The 23,352-nt window shown below is 45.8% G+C and overlaps 3 long non-coding RNA genes across 3 annotated transcripts; all 3 read left to right on the forward strand.

Annotated features, from left to right (window-relative positions):
* The first annotated feature begins 1,081 nt into the window (after positions 1-1,081).
* On the forward strand, positions 1,082-2,932 carry LOC140692733 (uncharacterized). Its single transcript, XR_012068301.1, has 3 exons — positions 1,082-1,323; positions 2,379-2,491; positions 2,700-2,932. It is a non-coding gene; the product is annotated as an uncharacterized lncRNA (long non-coding RNA).
* Positions 2,933-6,358: 3,426 nt separating this feature from the next.
* LOC140692736 (uncharacterized) lies at positions 6,359-8,140 on the forward strand. Its single transcript, XR_012068304.1, has 3 exons — positions 6,359-6,628; positions 7,684-7,796; positions 8,005-8,140. It is a non-coding gene; the product is annotated as an uncharacterized lncRNA (long non-coding RNA).
* An 8,879-nt stretch (positions 8,141-17,019) lies between these two features.
* LOC140692732 (uncharacterized) lies at positions 17,020-18,848 on the forward strand. The gene is made up of 3 exons (XR_012068300.1): positions 17,020-17,239; positions 18,295-18,407; positions 18,616-18,848. It is a non-coding gene; the product is annotated as an uncharacterized lncRNA (long non-coding RNA).
* Positions 18,849-23,352: the final 4,504 nt, after the last annotated feature.

Below are 23,352 nucleotides of genomic sequence, written 5' to 3' on the forward strand. Positions count from 1 at the left end.
ATCTTGTCTCTATGCAATTCCATGGGATTTCTGTGAGGACAGTTTCTCCTAGACATTGATGCCATGTCCTGTTCCTGTGTTTGTTGTCTGGTATATCTCCAATTGCTGGTGTTGCCTTTATTGTGATGAACACCCCATACTATTTCGATTAGCATAACCGTAGTTTGATTACGCTTATCTCACAATTCTAAAAGTGCACAGGACACTTCCTCTGGTGGAAATGAAGCTTCTAAAGGTTCTCAGCCCTGCATTCTGCTCCATGTCACTTTGGAGTGTTTCCAAAACTGCAAACTGAGAGTGCGCTTGTGCTTTGTAGTGCCACGGGAATGTCCCAATGAAACCAGTTCTTCCCAGAGCTTCTCTGCCTACAGAAACACCAGTGGAAGCATATCAATGGATGTCACACATCAGGGCCAGTGGAATGATCCCGCAGACCGACCTTGGTGTCCTCGGTGCCGTACCGTGCCGGTGCCATCCAAAATGGAGCATCTGCTTTTGGGAGATAATGCTGAAGGAAATGCTTCATCTTCTCACGCTGTGGACTTGGACCACTATTCCTTGTCCTCTCATTCTTGTGGCACGGGTGCACGAAGGCAACCACAGAGCTGTTGCGTATCCTGTGCCTCAAACCAAACCAAAATCCCAGCCCAGGTTATGAATGTAGCAGATCCTAAGGCTTTTCATTCTGATTTCAAACCCAAGGCCACCTAGATCACTCAGACCAGATGCACGATATCTCTGATTCAGCCCCACACGTGCTCTATTGGCAAAATGCCCAATTGGTCCCTGGTCCTGCAGATGCACTGGGTGTGGCCATGGGACATATCGATAATCTCAACCGCGCGTGCCGGTGTGGTGGCCTTCTCACTGGGGTCACAGGTCGGTTTGCTCTCTTGATAGGACCCACCACATCCCACAACGCACTCCAGATCCCTGAGACTCAGCGTGTGCCATCATCCATAGCCCTATCCCTCCCTGACCGCTGCCTCTGCTACGTCAAATTTGGCAGCTCGCATCTTGGTCTCAGAATCAACTGTGGGGATATTTTGCGCTGGTTTCTTTGAGTTCTGTCAGCCAAGCATCTGCTGTGCACTCTTCTAACACTCAGCGCATCACCTTCAATCCCATGTCTCCTGTCCGCTTGAGAGTGTGCGTCCAAGTTAAACAGAGTTTCACCTTTGCTGCTCCATCACCAGGGGTCAGACCCTGCACTGGTTTCCATTCCCTGCTTTGCCTTCTCCTGCTTCCAGGGCTTCTGAGGCCTTATCCTGTCTTTGGAAGTAACAGACCTCTCTTCGGCAAGTGTCCTGTGCCAAGGGCTGGGTGAGTGGATGTTTCCATTGCTGTGTACATGGGAGCGAGTGAGCGCAGTTGGCACTGCTTCTCTGCCAACTGGGCATCGATGAATCACCACTTTCCAGATACACTTCCCAGATATGTGATTTTTGTTTAGCTCTTTGTTTCTATACAGCCGTGGTGGGAGGGATTTTCCGAAGACTCCAGTTTTGACATTGTGTTGATATCTCATTTGCAGCCTTTAAAAAGTTTCATAGATTTGATTTCCAAGTTTTGAGAGTTATACGAAAATGAAGTTAGTTTTTGAAACATCCTAAGTCGACCTAGAAGCCAGACTTGTCAATTTCGGTAACATTTTGTCAGTTCTAAGGAAAACATAGACAGATAGAATGCAAAGTAGCAGTCCAAACTGTAAAAGGGGTCATGTCAACTCTTTACTGTTGAAGCCTCCGAAACCAACAGGAACCATGAAATAGCTATTGGAAACATGATATAACCCCCATCCTTGGTTTCACTTGTGCATGTGGTGCACTTTACTCCCAATGACACCTACTGGCCAATGTTGGCATTTCAAGGGGTCACATCCCTCTCTAGGAAAATACAAGAGGAAACAAACCAAATATATACATTTAGGTTTGAATCCAAAATCACCTAGAGGCATTATAGCTTTGAGAACCCTGCTGCAGCTATGCTAGTCTATTGAGAACCAGGTGTTCTTCTATCAGTGATGAGAACGCTTAATCATCTGATCATGTTGGGTAAAGCAATTTAAAGCAACCGAGTCTGCACCCCCATGATATAGTGCCCACGGGGGCTTGACTCAATGAAAGAATGTCCACATAAGCTGTGTCTTTAATGTCATTGGCGACTTTTACAGTTCCGTTCACTATCTGACTTATAATATTTACCTATACTGTCTTGAAAAACTGAGGCCAAATACATATACAAGTTCAGTCAAAGATTCCCCTCACTTACCACACTCCCTTCACCCCAGAGAAGACACAAACCCAGCATTGGCTGAATCTAGCGGAAGGCCATCGTTTCTTTGTGTGAGATAGTTATTCATATGCTATCTATTTCAGTCGAGACTTTTAGACCTTTAAGGAGTTCACTGTTGTTCACAGAGGGTAAAGCTGGAGGAACTCTGATTCGAGGAGGGGCTTGCCCTTCTCGTACTGGCTTCATTGCAGCTCAGGTACTGATCCTTCCAAATGGATGCCTGAGTGGAGGGGAGGGAAGAGCAAGTGCTTGTTATCTAGGCCCAAACCTGGGAAAAGGCTTACCTGGGCTTGGTGCACTTTGGTCTGAATGGCTTGGAAATGCCCCTTGGGACGTGTGGTTGCTCACGACCTCTTCCAAGAACATGAGCGTTTTGATCACCTCTGCCATCTCTTCTCTTTTAGATGTCAGGGATCTTGGACCCGTTCTTGGAGCAGAGAATTGAGGAACTTCCTCAAGTCCACGTTGGCACTCCGTATGTTTCTGCCAGTATCAGCGTGGTTCAATAGGTCTCATGAATGTCTTTCGAGCCTGGTATCCTCTACAGCTGTCTCCAGGCCAGGAATCTCCATTGTAGCAGAACATCTCTCATCAATGTGTTCGCATCTCTCCTCAATCCGTGCAGCCATCTTTTCGGCCAGCTGCTCTTCGTATCTCCCATACAGTCGACTTCAACAGGACTGGGCATGTCTGAAAGTAGCTCGGAGCCTCACCAGTAAGCTGATGGCAGGCAGATCTTCCACTGTCTGCCCTTTCAGGTTCTGGAAACTGACCCGTGAACTCAGGTCTTTGGGCAGCAGCAGTATCTCGAACTGACAGAGCTTCCCGGACCAAAGACCTAAGCTAAGCTCCACAGAGGGCGGCAGCCCCTCCACCACACTGATCCACCCACAGAACTCTGCCCGGTTACCTAGGATCCACCGGCCACAACAAGCCTCGCGGTACACACCAACATTCCACCTGGAATCCAACGGGTAACTGCCATCCCCAATGGCTGCTGCATCTTGTCAGTGTTGGGGGAGGGGCTGCATCCGACGAGGGGTTCCTAAGCTAAATGTGATTCTACCCACTAGCGTCCCATGGGACTTTGTTCTTCCCTCTTTCCTTTTCTTCAGATCTGTATGCACAGTACCAACGGAGGCAAGTGTGTCCATTTTCAGTTGATGGTTTCACACGTCTTTAAACTTTCTATCAGTTCACAGTACACAGAGACCCTCTAAAGGAAACTTATGTTCCTGTAATATCCGTACACCCGGAATACATATCCGTCGGTTGATTTCTGCTGAAACACCCGCACTCTCAGGACATGGATCCATTGGTTTCATGGGGGCTGAAATTCCTAGAAATGAAAACAAACCCCAATGTGCACTTTACTGTCTGTCTCTTTTGTACTTAGTGCACTTTTGCAGAGCTACTTGTCTTTGTTAAAGGCTTATGCCATTTCTTCTCGAAGTAGGGTTTTATATGGCATTCATTCATCCTGTTGGAAGACTTGCAAGTCTATATCACGGACTAGGAATCCATTTGACTCCAAATCGGCATTTGGGTTAGGTCACGATATGCTCTTATTAATCAACATTAACGAATATAAATGCACGCCTCTGATTTCCGAATACAAGTGGGCTGAGTACATGCAAGCCGCGATACTGGGTCGATGCGTACTGAATGATCCTTGACATCAGCTTGAGTATTTCCTTTTGAGTAATCATGGTTCCCATGGTATATGTCAGCCAACCGTACCCTTTGGGTGCATGTCTGTTTGTTTGATTTTGTTGGTCTGCTTCTCGTTTGTTTTGCAAACACGTCAGGCCATGCATCTCTCCGTTCGCTTCAAACAGAGAGTCATATAAGCTGATTCACTTAAGATAGTGCTTCCAATCACCTATGATTTCCTGCTTCCCTCTCCCATCTTTAGGGTATTGATGTCCTCCTTGCCTTCTTCTGGTTTCTTCTTTGCCACTCATGCTCTTCTTGCATTTCCAATAATGGTTTTCTTCTTTCCATTTCATCTTGCTGCTTTTCTATTCAGGGGAGAATTCACAACCTTTCTTGTAGGATAAGTTTCAAACTGCTGAATTCTTTTAAGATTTGCCGGTCTGTGGAATTCTCTAGCTCTGCCGTTATTAGAAATGGCGGTCATGTGGCCTAGGCTACCCTAGATGGCAGCATTTTGCCCTTCAGGTTATGGCCTATGTCCTGGCACTCCTCCCTGTCCTGCAATATTGCTGCCGATATATCAGCTGAAACCCCTCTGGAGGTTCTCTTGTGACTATGTTGCTTTCCTCCAGGCGCATTTTAAATCCCTGGGATGCTCATGAACTTCGTTGATTTGAATCATACAGCTGCTGGTAGGTCTATTGGGATTCCACCTCCTTTGGACACTGTGTACTTCCTGATTTCGCATAGATGATTCTTTCTAGGCTTTCAGCAAGTTTCAGTCTGATTTTTCTACAGATAACTTTTCAGACATTTTTTCTTTCTTTACCTCTTGCTTTTCCATCTGGGACTCTTACGAATCCTAGTCTTTCATGCCTTGTCTTACCCCAGGATTCAACAGCAATGTTTTCATTGGTTTGCACTTGCTTTCCTATGTCTGCTTCTGACCGAGGGTTTACTGTTCCCCTGTCTTCACATTCATTCACGCGTCCCTCTGCATTATTTGGTCTGCTTAGGACTGAATTTTAGCCCTGATATTATCTCATCCACTGAGTTTTCTGATACTATTTGTTTCGCCTTTAGGCTTTCTCTTCCCCTTTTCTGGTATTCTGCCTTTTATGATTCTGAGACACTGTTGTTCTTCAGTGTTTCCCTCACCTCCGTTTTCAATTTTTTCTCTGGATTGCGTTTTGCAGTCTAGTTTTTTGAAAGCTTATGTTTTGGGCCTTCAATCTCTTTGGAACTGAAAATGGTATTTCCTGTTTCTTTTACTGCACTTCTTCACCTCTACTGGTCAGGTAATATCAGGTATCTAATGTAGACTTCTAGGGCTTTGTTAAGTGAAAAATTTGGAATCTTGTCTCTATGCAATTCCATGGGATTTCTGTGAGGACTGTTTCTCCTAGACATTGATGCCATGTCCTGTTCCTGTGTTTGTTGTCTGGTATATCTCCAATTGCTGGTGTTGCCTTTATTGTGATGAACACCCCATACTATTTCGATTAGCATAACCGTAGTTTGATTACGCTTATCTCACAATTCTAAAAGTGCACAGGACACTTCCTCTGGTGGAAATGAAGCTTCTAAAGGTTCTCAGCCCTGCATTCTGCTCCATGTCACTTTGGAGTGTTTCCAAAACTGCAAACTGAGAGTGCGCTTGTGCTTTGTAGTGCCACGGGAATGTCCCAATGAAACCAGTTCTTCCCAGAGCTTCTCTGCCTACAGAAACACCAGTGGAAGCATATCAATGGATGTCACACATCAGGGCCAGTGGAATGATCCCGCAGACCGACCTTGGTGTCCTCGGTGCCGTACCGTGCCGGTGCCATCCAAAATGGAGCATCTGCTTTTGGGAGATAATGCTGAAGGAAATGCTTCATCTTCTCACGCTGTGGACTTGGACCACTATTCCTTGTCCTCTCATTCTTGTGGCACGGGTGCACGAAGGCAACCACAGAGCTGTTGCGTATCCTGTGCCTCAAACCAAACCAAAATCCCAGCCCAGGTTATGAATGTAGCAGATCCTAAGGCTTTTCATTCTGATTTCAAACCCAAGGCCACCTAGATCACTCAGACCAGATGCACGATATCTCTGATTCAGCCCCACACGTGCTCTATTGGCAAAATGCCCAATTGGTCCCTGGTCCTGCAGATGCACTGGGTGTGGCCATGGGACATATCGATAATCTCAACCGCGCGTGCCGGTGTGGTGGCCTTCTCACTGGGGTCACAGGTCGGTTTGCTCTCTTGATAGGACCCACCACATCCCACAACGCACTCCAGATCCCTGAGACTCAGCGTGTGCCATCATCCATAGCCCTATCCCTCCCTGACCGCTGCCTCTGCTACGTCAAATTTGGCAGCTCGCATCTTGGTCTCAGAATCAACTGTGGGGATATTTTGCGCTGGTTTCTTTGAGTTCTGTCAGCCAAGCATCTGCTGTGCACTCTTCTAACACTCAGCGCATCACCTTCAATCCCATGTCTCCTGTCCGCTTGAGAGTGTGCGTCCAAGTTAAACAGAGTTTCACCTTTGCTGCTCCATCACCAGGGGTCAGACCCTGCACTGGTTTCCATTCCCTGCTTTGCCTTCTCCTGCTTCCAGGGCTTCTGAGGCCTTATCCTGTCTTTGGAAGTAACAGACCTCTCTTCGGCAAGTGTCCTGTGCCAAGGGCTGGGTGAGTGGATGTTTCCATTGCTGTGTACATGGGAGCGAGTGAGCGCAGTTGGCACTGCTTCTCTGCCAACTGGGCATCGATGAATCACCACTTTCCAGATACACTTCCCAGATATGTGATTTTTGTTTAGCTCTTTGTTTCTATACAGCCGTGGTGGGAGGGATTTTCCGAAGACTCCAGTTTTGACATTGTGTTGATATCTCATTTGCAGCCTTTAAAAAGTTTCATAGATTTGATTTCCAAGTTTTGAGAGTTATACGAAAATGAAGTTAGTTTTTGAAACATCCTAAGTCGACCTAGAAGCCAGACTTGTCAATTTCGGTAACATTTTGTCAGTTCTAAGGAAAACATAGACAGATAGAATGCAAAGTAGCAGTCCAAACTGTAAAAGGGGTCATGTCAACTCTTTACGGTTGAAGCCTCCGAAACCAACAGGAACCATGAAATAGCTATTGGAAACATGATATAACCCCCATCCTTGGTTTCACTTGTGCATGTGGTGCACTTTACTCCCAATGACACCTACTGGCCAATGTTGGCATTTCAAGGGGTCACATCCCTCTCTAGGAAAATACATGAGGAAACAAACCAAATATATATATTTAGGTTTGAATCCAAAATCACCTAGAGGCATTATAGCTTTGAGAACCCTGCTGCAGCTATGCTAGTCTATTGAGAACCAGGTGTTCTTCTATCAGTGATGAGAACGCTTAATCATCTGATCATGTTGGGTAAAGCAATTTAAAGCAACCGAGTCTGCACCCCCATGATATAGTGCCCACGGGGGCTTGACTCAATGAAAGAATGTCCACATAAGCTGTGTCTTTAATGTCATTGGCGACTTTTACAGTTCCGTTCACTATCTGACTTATAATATTTACCTATACTGTCTTGAAAAACTGAGGCCAAATACATATACAAGTTCAGTCAAAGATTCCCCTCACTTACCACACTCCCTTCACCCCAGAGAAGACACAAACCCAGCATTTGCTGAATCTAGCGGAAGGCCATCGTTTCTTTGTGTGAGATAATTATTCATATGCTATCTATTTCAGTCGAGACTTTTAGACCTTTAAGGAGTTCACTGTTGTTCACAGAGGGTAAAGCTGGAGGAACTCTGATTCGAGGAGGGGCTTGCCCTTCTCGTACTGGCTTCATTGCAGCTCAGGTACTGATCCTTCCAAATGGATGCCTGAGTGGAGGGGAGGGAAGAGCAAGTGCTTGTTATCTAGGCCCAAACCTGGGAAAAGGCTTACCTGGGCTTGGTGCACTTTGGTCTGAATGGCTTGGAAATGCCCCTTGGGACGTGAGGATTCTCACGACCTCTTCCAAGAACATGAGCGTTTTGATCACCTCTGCCATCTCTTCTCTTTCAGATGTCAGGGATCTTGGACCCGTTCTTGGAGCAGAGAATTGAGGAACTTCCTCAAGTCCACGTTGGCATTCCGTATGTTTCTGCCAGTATCAGCGAGGTTCAATAGTTCTCATGAATGCCTTTCGAGCCTGGTATCCTCTACAGCTGTCTCCAGACCAGTAATCTGCATTGTAGCAGAACATCTCTCATCAATGTGTTCGCATCTCTCCTCAATCCGTGCAGCCAGCTTTTCGGCCAGCTTCTCTTCGTATCTCCCATACAGTCGACTTCAACAGGACTGGGCATGTCTGAAAGTACCTCGGAGCCTCACAAGTAAGCTGATGTCAGGCAGATCTTCCACTGTCTGCCCTTTCAGGTTCTGGAAACTGACCCGTGAACTCAGGTCTTTGGGCAGCAGCAGTATCTCGAACTGACAGAGCTTCCCGGACCAAAGTCCTAAGCTAAGCTCCACAGAGGGCGGCAGCCCCTCCATCACACTGATCCACCCACAGAACTCTGCCCGGTTACCTAGGGTCCACCGGCCACAACAAGCCTCGCGGTACACACCAACATTCCACCTGGAATCCAACGGGTAACTGCCATCCCCAATGGCTGCTGCATCTTGTCAGTGTTGGGGGAGGGGCTGCATCCGACGAGGGGTTCCTAAGCTAAATGTGATTCTACCCACTAGCGTCCCATGGGCCTTTGTTCTTCCCTCTTTCCTTTTCTTCAGATCTGTATGCACAGTACCAACGGAGGCAAGTGTGTCCATTTTCAGTTGATGGTTTCACACGTCTTTAAACTTTCTATCAGTTCACAGTACACAGAGACCCTCTAAAGGAAACTTATGTTCCTGTAATATCCGTACACCCGGAATACATATCCGTCGGTTGATTTCTGCTGAAACACCCGCACTCTCAGGACATGGATCCATTGGTTTCATGGGGGCTGAAATTCCTAGAAATGAAAACAAACCCCAATGTGCACTTTACTGTCTGTCTCTTTTGTACTTAGTGCACTTTTGCAGAGCTACTTGTCTTTGTTAAAGGCTTATGCCATTTCTTCTCGAAGTAGGGTTTTATGTGGCATTTAATCATCCTGTTGGAAGACTTGCAAGTCTATATCACGGACTAGGAATCCATTTGACTCCAAATCGGCATTTGGGTTAGGACACGATATGCTCTTATTAATCAACATGAACGAATATAAATGCACGCCTCTGATTTCCGAATACAAGTGTGCTGAGTACATGCAAGCAGCGATACTGGGCCGATGAGTACTGAATGATCCTTGACATCACCTTGAGTATTTCCTTTTGAATAATCATGTTTCCCTTGTTATATGTCAGCCAACCGTACCATTTGGGTGCATGTTTGTTTGTTTGATTTTTGTTGGTCTGCTTCTCGTTTGCTTTGCAAACACGCCAGTCCATGCATCTCTCCGTTCGCTTCAAACAGAGAGTCATATAAGCTGATTCACTTAAGATAGTGCTTCCAATCACCTATGATTTCCTGCTTCCCTCTCCCATCTTTAGGGTATTGATGTCCTCCTTGCCTTCTTCTGGTTTCTTCTTTGCCACTCATGCTCTTCTTGCATTTCCAATAATGGTTTTCTTCTTTCCATTTCATCTTGCTGCTTTTCTATTCAGGGGAGAATTCACAACCTTTCTTGTAGGATAAGTTTCAAACTGCTGAATTCTTTTAAGATTTGCCGGTCTGTGGAATTCTCTAGTTCTGCCGTTATTAGAAATGGCGGTCATGTGGCCTAGGCTACCCTAGATGGCAGCATTTTGCCCTTCAGGGTATGGCCTATGCCCTGGCACTCCTCCCTGTCCTGCAATATTGCTGCCGATATATCAGCTGAAACCCCTCTGGAGGTTCTCTTGTGACTATGTTGCTTTCCTCCAGGCGCATTTTAAATCCCTGGGATGCTCATGAACTTCGTTGATTTGAATCCTACAGCTGCTGGTAGGTCTATTGGGATTCTACTTCCTTTGGACACTGTGTACTTCCTGATTTCGCATAGATGATTCTTTCTAGGCTTTCAGCAAGTTTCAGTCTGATTTTTCTACAGATAACTTTTCAGACATTTTTTCTTTCTTTACCTCTTGCTTTTCCATCTGGGACTCTTACGAATCCTAGTCTTTCATGCCTTGTCTTACCCCAGGATTCAACAGCAATGTTTTCATTGGTTTGCACTTGCTTTCCTATGTCTGCTTCTGACCGAGGGTTTACTGTTCCCCTGTCTTCACATTCATTCACGCGTCCCTCTGCATTATTTGGTCTGCTTAGGACTGAATTTTAGCCCTGATATTATCTCATCCACTGAGTTTTCTGATACTATTTCTTTCGCCTTTAGGCTTTCTCTTCCCCTTTTCTGGTATTCTGCCTTTTATGATTCTGAGACACTGTTGTTCTTCAGTGTTTCCCTCACCTCCGTTTTCAATTTTTTCTCTGGATTGCGTTTTGCAGTCTAGTTTTTTGAAAGCTTATGTTTTGGGCCTTCAATCTCTTTGGAACTGAAAATGGTATTTCCTGTTTCTTTTACTGCACTTCTTCACCTCTACTGGTCAGGTAATATCAGGTATCTAATGTAGACTTCTAGGGCTTTGTTAAGTGAAAAATTTGGAATCTTGTCTCTATGCAATTCCATGGGATTTCTGTGAGGACAGTTTCTCCTAGACATTGATGCCATGTCCTGTTCCTGTGTTTGTTGTCTGGTATATCTCCAATTGCTGGTGTTGCCTTTATTGTGATGAACACCCCATACTATTTCGATTAGCATAACCGTAGTTTGATTACGCTTATCTCACAATTCTAAAAGTGCACAGGACACTTCCTCTGGTGGAAATGAAGCTTCTAAAGGTTCTCAGCCCTGCATTCTGCTCCATGTCACTTTGGAGTGTTTCCAAAACTGCAAACTGAGAGTGCGCTTGTGCTTTGTAGTGCCACGGGAATGTCCCAATGAAACCAGTTCTTCCCAGAGCTTCTCTGCCTACAGAAACACCAGTGGAAGCATATCAATGGATGTCACACATCAGGGCCAGTGGAATGATCCCGCAGACCGACCTTGGTGTCCTCGGTGCCGTACCGTGCCGGTGCCATCCAAAATGGAGCATCTGCGTTTGGGAGATAATGCTGAAGGAAATGCTTCATCTTCTCACGCTGTGGACTTGGACCACTATTCCTTGTCCTCTCATTCTTGTGGCACGGGTGCACGAAGGCAACCACAGAGCTGTTGCGTATCCTGTGCCTCAAACCAAACCAAAATCCCAGCCCAGGTTATGAATGTAGCAGATCCTAAGGCTTTTCATTCTGATTTCAAACCCAAGGCCACCTAGATCACTCAGACCAGATGCACGATATCTCTGATTCAGCCCCACACGTGCTCTATTGGCAAAATGCCCAATTGGTCCCTGGTCCTGTAGATGCACTGGGTGTGGCCATGGGACATATCAATAATCTCAACCGCGCGTGCCGGTGTGGTGGCCTTCTCACTGGGGTCACAGGTCGGTTTGCTCTCTTGATAGGACCCACCACATCCCACAACGCACTCCAGATCCCTGAGACTCAGCGTGTGCCATCATCCATAGCCCTATCCCTCCCTGACCGCTGCCTCTGCTACGTCAAATTTGGCAGCTCGGATCTTGGTCTCAGAATCAACTGTGGGGATATTTTGCGCTGGTTTCTTTGAGTTCTGTCAGCCAAGCATCTGCTGTGCACTCTTCTAACACTCAGCGCATCACCTTCAATCCCATGTCTCCTGTCCGCTTGAGAGTGTGCGTCCAAGTTAAACAGAGTTTCACCTTTGCTGCTCCATCACCAGGGGTCAGACCCTGCACTGGTTTCCATTCCCTGCTTTGCCTTCTCCTGCTTCCAGGGCTTCTGAGGCCTTATCCTGTCTTTGGAAGTAACAGACCTCTCTTCGGCAAGTGTCCTGTGCCAAGGGCTGGGTGAGTGGATGTTTCCATTGCTGTGTACATGGGAGCGAGTGAGCGCAGTTGGCACTGCTTCTCTGCCAACTGGGCATCGATGAATCACCACTTTCCAGATACACTTCCCAGATATGTGATTTTTGTTTAGCTCTTTGTTTCTATACAGCCGTGGTGGGAGGGATTTTCCGAAGACTCCAGTTTTGACATTGTGTTGATATCTCATTTGCAGCCTTTAAAAAGTTTCATAGATTTGATTTCCAAGTTTTGAGAGTTATACGAAAATGAAGTTAGTTTTTGAAACATCCTAAGTCGACCTAGAAGCCAGACTTGTCAATTTCGGTAACATTTTGTCAGTTCTAAGGAAAACATAGACAGATAGAATGCAAAGTAGCAGTCCAAACTGTAAAAGGGGTCATGTCAACTCTTTACTGTTGAAGCCTCCGAAACCAACAGGAACCATGAAATAACTATTGGAAACTTGATATAACCCCCATCCTTGGTTTCACTTGTGCATGTGGTGCACTTTACTCCCAATGACACCTACTGGCCAATGTTGGCATTTCAAGGGGTCACATCCCTCTCTAGGAAAATACAAGAGGAAACAAACCAAATATATACATTTAGGTTTGAATCCAAAATCACCTAGAGGCATTATAGCTTTGAGAACCCTGCTGCAGCTATGCTAGTCTATTGAGAACCAGGTGTTCTTCTATCAGTGATGAGAACGCTTAATCATCTGATCATGTTGGGTAAAGCAATTTAAAGCAACCGAGTCTGCACCCCCATGATATAGTGCCCATGGGGGCTTGACTCAATGAAAGAATGTCCACATAAGCTGTGTCTTTAATGTCATTGGCGACTTTTACAGTTCCGTTCACTATCTGACTTATAATATTTACCTATACTGTCTTGAAAAACTGAGGCCAAATACATATACAAGTTCAGTCAAAGATTCCCCTCACTTACCACACTCCCTTCACCCCAGAGAAGACACAAACCCAGCATTTGCTGAATCTAGCGGAAGGCCATCGTTTCTTTGTGTGAGATAATTATTCATATGCTATCTATTTCAGTCGAGACTTTTAGACCTTTAAGGAGTTCACTGTTGTTCACAGAGGGTAAAGCTGGAGGAACTCTGATTCGAGGAGGGGCTTGCCCTTCTCGTACTGGCTTCATTGCAGCTCAGGTACTGATCCTTCCAAATGGATGCCTGAGTGGAGGGGAGGGAAGAGCAAGTGCTTGTTATCTAGGCCCAAACCTGGGAAAAGGCTTACCTGGGCTTGGTGCACTTTGGTCTGAATGGCTTGGAAATGCCCCTTGGGACGTGTGGATTCTCACGACCTCTTCCAAGAACATGAGCGTTTTGATCACCTCTGCCATCTCTTCTCTTTTAGATGTCAGGGATCTTGGACCCGTTCTTGGAGCAGAGAATTGAGGAACTTCCTCAAGTCCACGTTGGCACTCCATATGTTTCTGCCAGTATCAGCGTGGTTCAATAGGTCTCATGAATGTCTTTCGAGCCTGGTATCCTCTACAGCTGTCTCCAGGCCAGTAATCTCCATTGTAGCAGAACATCTCTCATCAATGTGTTCGCATCTCTCCTCAATCCGTGCAGCCATCTTTTCGGCCAGCTGCTCTTCGTATCTCCCATACAGTCGACTTCAACAGGACTGGGCATGTCTGAAAGTAGCTCGGAGCCTCACCAGTAAGCTGATGGCAGGCAGATCTTCCACTGTCTGCCCTTTCAGGTTCTGGAAACTGACCCGTGAACTCAGGTCTTTGGGCAGCAGCAGTATCTCGAACTGACAGAGCTTCCCGGACCAAAGACCTAAGCTTAGCTCCACAGAGGGCGGCAGCCCACCATCACACTGATCCACCCACAGAACTCTGCCCGGTTACCTAGGATCCACCGGCCATAACAAGCCTCGCGGTACACACCAACTTTCCACCTGGAATCCAACGGGTAACTGCCATCCCCAATGGCTGCTGCATCTTGTCAGTGTTGGGGGAGGGGCTGCATCCGACGAGGGGTTCCTAAGCTAAATGTGATTCTACCCACTAGCGTCCCATGGGACTTTGTTCTTCCCTCTTTCCTTTTCTTCAGATCTGTATGCACAGTACCAACGGAGGCAAGTGTGTCCATTTTCAGTTGATGGTTTCACACGTCTTTAAACTTTCTATCAGTTCACAGTACACAGAGACCCTCTAAAGGAAACTTATGTTCCTGTAATATCCGTACACCCGGAATACATATCCGTCGGTTGATTTCTGCTGAAACACCCGCACTCTCAGGACATGGATCCATTGGTTTCATGGGGGCTGAAATTCCTAGAAATGAAAACAAACCCCAATGTGCACTTTACTGTCTGTCTCTTTTGTACTTAGTGCACTTTTGCAGAGCTACTTGTCTTTGTTAAAGGCTTATGCCATTTCTTCTCGAAGTAGGGTTTTATGTGGCATTTAATCATCCTGTTGGAAGACTTGCAAGTCTATATCACGGACTAGGAATCCATTTGACTCCAAATCGGCATTTGGGTTAGGACACGATATGCTCTTATTAATCAACATGAACGAATATAAATGCACGCCTCTGATTTCCGAATACAAGTGTGCTGAGTACATGCAAGCAGCGATACTGGGCCGATGAGTACTGAATGATCCTTGACATCACCTTGAGTATTTCCTTTTGAATAATCATGTTTCCCTTGTTATATGTCAGCCAACCGTACCATTTGGGTGCATGTTTGTTTGTTTGATTTTTGTTGGTCTGCTTCTCGTTTGCTTTGCAAACACGCCAGTCCATGCATCTCTCCGTTCGCTTCAAACAGAGAGTCATATAAGCTGATTCACTTAAGATAGTGCTTCCAATCACCTATGATTTCCTGCTTCCCTCTCCCATCTTTAGGGTATTGATGTCCTCCTTGCCTTCTTCTGGTTTCTTCTTTGCCACTCATGCTCTTCTTGCATTTCCAATAATGGTTTTCTTCTTTCCATTTCATCTTGCTGCTTTTCTATTCAGGGGAGAATTCACAACTTTTCTTGTAGGATAAGTTTCAAACTGCTGAATTCTTTTAAGATTTGCCGGTCTGTGGAATTCTCTAGTTCTGCCGTTATTAGAAATGGCGGTCATGTGGCCTAGGCTACCCTAGATGGCAGCATTTTGCCCTTCAGGGTATGGCCTATGCCCTGGCACTCCTCCCTGTCCTGCAATATTGCTGCCGATATATCAGCTGAAACCCCTCTGGAGGTTCTCTTGTGACTATGTTGCTTTCCTCCAGGCGCATTTTAAATCCCTGGGATGCTCATGAACTTCGTTGATTTGAATCCTACAGCTGCTGGTAGGTCTATTGGGATTTTACTTCCTTTGGACACTGTGTACTTCCTGATTTCGCATAGATGATTCTTTCTAGGCTTTCAGCAAGTTTCAGTCTGATTTTTCTACAGATAACTTTTCAGACATTTTTTCTTTCTTTACCTCTTGCTTTTCCATCTGGGACTCTTACGAATCCTAGTCTTTCATGCCTTGTCTTACCCCAGGATTCAACAGCAATGTTTTCATTGGTTTGCACTTGCTTTCCTATGTCTGCTTCTGACCGAGGGTTTACTGTTCCCCTGTCTTCACATTCATTCACGCGTCCCTCTGCATTATTTGGTCTGCTTAGGACTGAATTTTAGCCCTGATATTATCTCATCCACTGAGTTTTCTGATACTATTTGTTTCGCCTTTAGGCTTTCTCTTCCCCTTTTCTGGTATTCTGCCTTTTATGATTCTGAGACACTGTTGTTCTTCAGTGTTTCCCTCACCTCCGTTTTCAATTTTTTCTCTGGATTGCGTTTTGCAGTCTAGTTTTTTGAAAGCTTATGTTTTGGGCCTTCAATCTCTTTGGAACTGAAAATGGTATTTCCTGTTTCTTTTACTGCACTTCTTCACCTCTACTGGTCAGGTAATATCAGGTATCTAATGTAGACTTCTAGGGCTTTGTTAAGTGAAAAATTTGGAATCTTGTCTCTATGCAATTCCATGGGATTTCTGTGAGGACAGTTTCTCCTAGACATTGATGCCATGTCCTGTTCCTGTGTTTGTTGTCTGGTATATCTCCAATTGCTGGTGTTGCCTTTATTGTGATGAACACCCCATACTATTTCGATTAGCATAACCGTAGTTTGATTACGCTTATCTCACAATTCTAAAAGTGCACAGGACACTTCCTCTGGTGGAAATGAAGCTTCTAAAGGTTCTCAGCCCTGCATTCTGCTCCATGTCACTTTGGAGTGTTTCCAAAACTGCAAACTGAGAGTGCGCTTGTGCTTTGTAGTGCCACGGGAATGTCCCAATGAAACCAGTTCTTCCCAGAGCTTCTCTGCCTACAGAAACACCAGTGGAAGCATATCAATGGATGTCACACATCAGGGCCAGTGGAATGATCCCGCAGACCGACCTTGGTGTCCTCGGTGCCGTACCGTGCCGGTGCCATCCAAAATGGAGCATCTGCGTTTGGGAGATAATGCTGAAGGAAATGCTTCATCTTCTCACGCTGTGGACTTGGACCACTATTCCTTGTCCTCTCATTCTTGTGGCACGGGTGCACGAAGGCAACCACAGAGCTGTTGCGTATCCTGTGCCTCAAACCAAACCAAAATCCCAGCCCAGGTTATGAATGTAGCAGATCCTAAGGCTTTTCATTCTGATTTCAAACCCAAGGCCACCTAGATCACTCAGACCAGATGCACGATATCTCTGATTCAGCCCCACACGTGCTCTATTGGCAAAATGCCCAATTGGTCCCTGGTCCTGTAGATGCACTGGGTGTGGCCATGGGACATATCAATAATCTCAACCGTGCGTGCCGGTGTGGTGGCCTTCTCACTGGGGTCACAGGTCGGTTTGCTCTCTTGATAGGACCCACCACATCCCACAACGCACTCCAGATCCCTGAGACTCAGCGTGTGCCATCATCCGTAGCCCTATCCCTCCCTGACCGCTGCCTCTGCTACGTCAAATTTGGCAGCTCGGATCTTGGTCTCAGAATCAACTGTGGGGATATTTTGCGCTGGTTTCTTTGAGTTCTGTCAGCCAAGCATCTGCTGTGCACTCTTCTAACACTCAGCGCATCACCTTCAATCCCATGTCTCCTGTCCGCTTGAGAGTGTGCGTCCAAGTTAAACAGAGTTTCACCTTTGCTGCTCCATCACCAGGGGTCAGACCCTGCACTGGTTTCCATTCCCTGCTTTGCCTTCTCCTGCTTCCAGGGCTTCTGAGGCCTTATCCTGTCTTTGGAAGTAACAGACCTCTCTTCGGCAAGTGTCCTGTGCCAAGGGCTGGGTGAGTGGATGTTTCCATTGCTGTGTACATGGGAGCGAGTGAGCGCAGTTGGCACTGCTTCTCTGCCAACCGGGCATCGATGAATCACCACTTTCCAGATACACTTCCCAGATATGTGATTTTTGTTTAGCTCTTTGTTTCTATACAGCCGTGGTGGGAGGGATTTTCCGAAGACTCCAGTTTTGACATTGTGTTGATATCTCATTTGCAGCCTTTAAAAAGTTTCATAGATTTGATTTCCAAGTTTTGAGAGTTATACGAAAATGAAGTTAGTTTTTGAAACATCCTAAGTCGACCTAGAAGCCAGACTTGTCAATTTCGGTAACATTTTGTCAGTTCTAAGGAAAACATAGACAGATAGAATGCAAAGTAGCAGTCCAAACTGTAAAAGGGGTCATGTCAACTCTTTACTGTTGAAGCCTCCGAAACCAACAGGAACCATGAAATAGCTATTGGAAACATGATATAACCCCCATCCTTGGTTTCACTTGTGCATGTGGTGCACTTTATTCCCAATGACACCTACTGGCCAATGTTGGCATTTCAAGGGGTCACATCCCTCTCTAGGAAAATACAAGAGGAAACAAACCAAATATATACATTTAGGTTTGAATCCAAAATCACCTAGAGGCATTATAGCTTTGAGAACCCTGCTGCAGCTATGCTAGTCTATTGAGAATAAGGTGTTCTTCTATCAGTGATGAGAACGCTTAATCATCTGATCATGTTGGGTAAAGCAATTTAAAGCAACCGAGTCTACACCCCCATGATATAGTGCCCACGGGGGCTTGACTCAATGAAAGAATGTCCACATAAGCTGTGTCTTTAATGTCATTGGCGACTTTTACAGTTCCGTTCACTATCTGACTTATAATATTTACCTATACTGTCTTGAAAAACTGAGGCCAAATACATATACAAGTTCAGTCAAAGATTCCCCTCACTTACCACACTCCCTTCACCCCAGAGAAGACACAAACCCAGCATCTGCTGAATCTAGCGGAAGGCCATCGTTTCTTTGTGTGAGATAATTATTCATATGCTATCTATTTCAGTCGAGACTTTTAGACCTTTAAGGAGTTCACTGTTGTTCACAGAGGGTAAAGCTGGAGGAACTCTGATTCGAGGAGGGGCTTGCCCTTCTCGTACTGGCTTCATTGCAGCTCAGGTACTGATCCTTCCAAATGGATGCCTGAGTGGAGGGGAGGGAAGAGCAAGTGCTTGTTATCTAGGCCCAAACCTGGGAAAAGGCTTACCTGGGCTTGGTGCACTTTGGTCTGAATGGCTTGGAAATGCCCCTTGGGACGTGTGGATTCTCACGACCTCTTCCAAGAACATGAGCGTTTTGATCACCTCTGCCATCTCTTCTCTTTTAGATGTCAGGGATCTTGGACCCGTTCTTGGAGCAGAGAATTGAGGAACTTCCTCAAGTCCACGTTGGCACTCCGTATGTTTCTGCCAGTATCAGCGTGGTTCAATAGGTCTCATGAATGTCTTTCGAGCCTGGTATCCTCTACAGCTGTCTCCAGGCCAGGAATCTCCATTGTAGCAGAACATCTCTCATCAATGTGTTCGCATCTCTCCTCAATCCGTGCAGCCATCTTTTCGGCCAGCTGCTCTTCGTATCTCCCATACAGTCGACTTCAACAGGACTGGGCATGTCTGAAAGTAGCTCGGAGCCTCACCAGTAAGCTGATGGCAGGCAGATCTTCCACTGTCTGCCCTTTCAGGTTCTGGAAACTGACCCGTGAACTCAGGTCTTTGGGCAGCAGCAGTATCTCGAACTGACAGAGCTTCCCGGACCAAAGACCTAAGCTAAGCTCCACAGAGGGCGGCAGCCCCTCCACCACACTGATCCACCCACAGAACTCTGCCCGGTTACCTAGGATCCACCGGCCACAACAAGCCTCGCGGTACACACCAACATTCCACCTGGAATCCAACGGGTAACTGCCATCCCCAATGGCTGCTGCATCTTGTCAGTGTTGGGGGAGGGGCTGCATCCGACGAGGGGTTCCTAAGCTAAATGTGATTCTACCCACTAGCGTCCCATGGGACTTTGTTCTTCCCTCTTTCCTTTTCTTCAGATCTGTATGCACAGTACCAACGGAGGCAAGTGTGTCCATTTTCAGTTGATGGTTTCACACGTCTTTAAACTTTCTATCAGTTCACAGTACACAGAGACCCTCTAAAGGAAACTTATGTTCCTGTAATATCCGTACACCCGGAATACATATCCGTCGGTTGATTTCTGCTGAAACACCCGCACTCTCAGGACATGGATCCATTGGTTTCATGGGGGCTGAAATTCCTAGAAATGAAAACAAACCCCAATGTGCACTTTACTGTCTGTCTCTTTTGTACTTAGTGCACTTTTGCAGAGCTACTTGTCTTTGTTAAAGGCTTATGCCATTTCTTCTCGAAGTAGGGTTTTATATGGCATTCATTCATCCTGTTGGAAGACTTGCAAGTCTATATCACGGACTAGGAATCCATTTGACTCCAAATCGGCATTTGGGTTAGGTCACGATATGCTCTTATTAATCAACATTAACGAATATAAATGCACGCCTCTGATTTCCGAATACAAGTGTGCTGAGTACATGCAAGCAGCGATACTGGGCCGATGAGTACTGAATGATCCTTGACATCACCTTGAGTATTTCCTTTTGAATAATCATGTTTCCCTTGTTATATGTCAGCCAACCGTACCATTTGGGTGCATGTTTGTTTGTTTGATTTTTGTTGGTCTGCTTCTCGTTTGTTTTGCAAACACGCCAGTCCATGAATCTCTCCGTTCGCTTCAAACAGAGAGTCATATAAGCTGATTCACTTAAGATAGTGCTTCCAATCACCTATGATTTCCTGCTTCCCTCTCCCATCTTTAGGGTATTGATGTCCTCCTTGCCTTCTTCTGGTTTCTTCTTTGCCACTCATGCTCTTCTTGCATTTCCAATAATGGTTTTCTTCTTTCCATTTCATCTTGCTGCTTTTCTATTCAGGGGAGAATTCACAACCTTTCTTGTAGGATAAGCTTCAAACTGCTGAATTCTTTTAAGATTTGCCGGTCTGTGGAATTCTCTAGTTCTGCCGTTATTAGAAATGGCAGTCATGTGGCCTAGGCTACCCTAGATGGCAGCATTTTGCCCTTCAGGGTATGGCCTATGTCCTGGCACTCCTCCCTGTCCTGCAATATTGCTGCCGATATATCAGCTGAAACCCCTCTGGAGGTTCTCTTCTGAATATGTTGCTTTCCTCCAGGCGCATTTTAAATCCCTGGGATGCTCATGAACTTCGTTGATTTGAATCATACAGCTGCTGGTAGGTCTATTGGGATTCCACCTCCTTTGGACACTGTGTACTTCCTGATTTCGCATAGATGATTCTTTCCAGGCTTTCAGCAAGTTTCAGTCTGATTTTTCTACAGATAACTTTTCAGACATTTTTTCTTTCTTTACCTCTTGCTTTTCCATCTGGGACTCTTACGAATCCTAGTCTTTCATGCCTTGTCTTACCCCAGGATTCAACAGCAATGTTTTCATTGGTTTGCACTTGCTTTCCTATGTCTGCTTCTGACCGAGGGTTTACTGTTCCCCTGTCTTCACATTCATTCACGCGTCCCTCTGCATTATTTGGTCTGCTTAGGACTGAATTTTAGCCCTGATATTATCTCATCCACTGAGTTTTCTGATACTATTTGTTTCGCCTTTAGGCTTTCTCTTCCCCTTTTCTGGTATTCTGCCTTTTATGATTCTGAGACACTGTTGTTCTTCAGTGTTTCCCTCACCTCCGTTTTCAATTTTTTCTCTGGATTGCGTTTTGCAGTCTAGTTTTTTGAAAGCTTATGTTTTGGGCCTTCAATCTCTTTGGAACTGAAAATGGTATTTCCTGTTTCTTTTACTGCACTTCTTCACCTCTACTGGTCAGGTAATATCAGGTATCTAATGTAGACTTCTAGGGCTTTGTTAAGTGAAAAATTTGGAATCTTGTCTCTATGCAATTCCATGGGATTTCTGTGAGGACAGTTTCTCCTAGACATTGATGCCATGTCCTGTTCCTGTGTTTGTTGTCTGGTATATCTCCAATTGCTGGTGTTGCCTTTATTGTGATGAACACCCCATACTATTTCGATTAGCATAACCGTAGTTTGATTACGCTTATCTCACAATTCTAAAAGTGCACAGGACACTTCCTCTGGTGGAAATGAAGCTTCTAAAGGTTCTCAGCCCTGCATTCTGCTCCATGTCACTTTGGAGTGTTTCCAAAACTGCAAACTGAGAGTGCGCTTGTGCTTTGTAGTGCCACGGGAATGTCCCAATGAAACCAGTTCTTCCCAGAGCTTCTCTGCCTACAGAAACACCAGTGGAAGCATATCAATGGATGTCACACATCAGGGCCAGTGGAATGATCCCGCAGACCGACCTTGGTGTCCTCGGTGCCGTACCGTGCCGGTGCCATCCAAAATGGAGCATCTGCGTTTGGGAGATAATGCTGAAGGAAATGCTTCATCTTCTCACGCTGTGGACTTGGACCACTATTCCTTGTCCTCTCATTCTTGTGGCACGGGTGCACGAAGGCAACCACAGAGCTGTTGCGTATCCTGTGCCTCAAACCAAACCAAAATCCCAGCCCAGGTTATGAATGTAGCAGATCCTAAGGCTTTTCATTCTGATTTCAAACCCAAGGCCACCTAGATCACTCAGACCAGATGCACGATATCTCTGATTCAGCCCCACACGTGCTCTATTGGCAAAATGCCCAATTGGTCCCTGGTCCTTCAGATGCACTGGGTGTGGCCATGGGACATATCGATAATCTCAACCGCGCGTGCCGGTGTGGTGGCCTTCTCACTGGGGTCACAGGTCGGTTTGCTCTCTTGATAGGACCCACCACATCCCACAACGCACTCCAGATCACTGAGACTCAGCGTGTGCCATCATCCGTAGCCCTATCCCTCCCTGACCGCTGCCTCTGCTACGTCAAATTTGGCAGCTCGGATCTTGGTCTCAGAATCAACTGTGGGGATATTTTGCGCTGGTTTCTTTGAGTTCTGTCAGCCAAGCATCTGCTGTGCACTCTTCTAACACTCAGCGCATCACCTTCAATCCCATGTCTCCTGTCCGCTTGAGAGTGTGCGTCCAAGTTAAACAGAGTTTCACCTTTGCTGCTCCATCACCAGGGGTCAGACCCTGCACTGGTTTCCATTCCCTGCTTTGCCTTCTCCTGCTTCCAGGGCTTCTGAGGCCTTATCCTGTCTTTGGAAGTAACAGACCTCTCTTCGGCAAGTGTCCTGTGCCAAGGGCTGGGTGAGTGGATGTTTCCATTGCTGTGTACATGGGAGCGAGTGAGCGCAGTTGGCACTGCTTCTCTGCCAACTGGGCATCGATGAATCACCACTTTCCAGATACACTTCCCAGATATGTGATTTTTGTTTAGCTCTTTGTTTCTATACAGCCGTGGTGGGAGGGATTTTCCGAAGACTCCAGTTTTGACATTGTGTTGATATCTCATTTGCAGCCTTTAAAAAGTTTCATAGATTTGATTTCCAAGTTTTGAGAGTTATACGAAAATGAAGTTAGTTTTTGAAACATCCTAAGTCGACCTAGAAGCCAGACTTGTCAATTTCGGTAACATTTTGTCAGTTCTAAGGAAAACATAGACAGATAGAATGCAAAGTAGCAGTCCAAACTGTAAAAGGGGTCATGTCAACTCTTTACTGTTGAAGCCTCCGAAAAAAACAGGAACCATGAAATAGCTATTGGAAACATGATATAACCCCCATCCTTGGTTTCACTTGTGCATGTGGTGCACTTTACTCCCAATGACACCTACTGGCCAATGTTGGCATTTCAAGGGGTAACATCCCTCTCTAGGAAAATACAAGAGGAAACAAACCAAATATATACATTTAGGTTTGAATCCAAAATCACCTAGAGGCATTATAGCTTTGAGAACCCTGCTGCAGCTATGCTAGTCTATTGAGAACCAGGTGTCCTTCTATCAGTGATGAGAACACTTAATCATCTGATCATGTTGGGTAAAGCAATTTAAAGCAACCGAGTCTGCACCCCCATGATATAGTGCCCACGGGGGCTTGACTCAATGAAAGAATG

Source organism: Vicugna pacos, unplaced genomic scaffold (genome assembly GCF_048564905.1).
Source record: "Vicugna pacos unplaced genomic scaffold, VicPac4 scaffold_16, whole genome shotgun sequence".
NCBI classification, from domain to species: Eukaryota; Metazoa; Chordata; class Mammalia; order Artiodactyla; family Camelidae; genus Vicugna; species Vicugna pacos.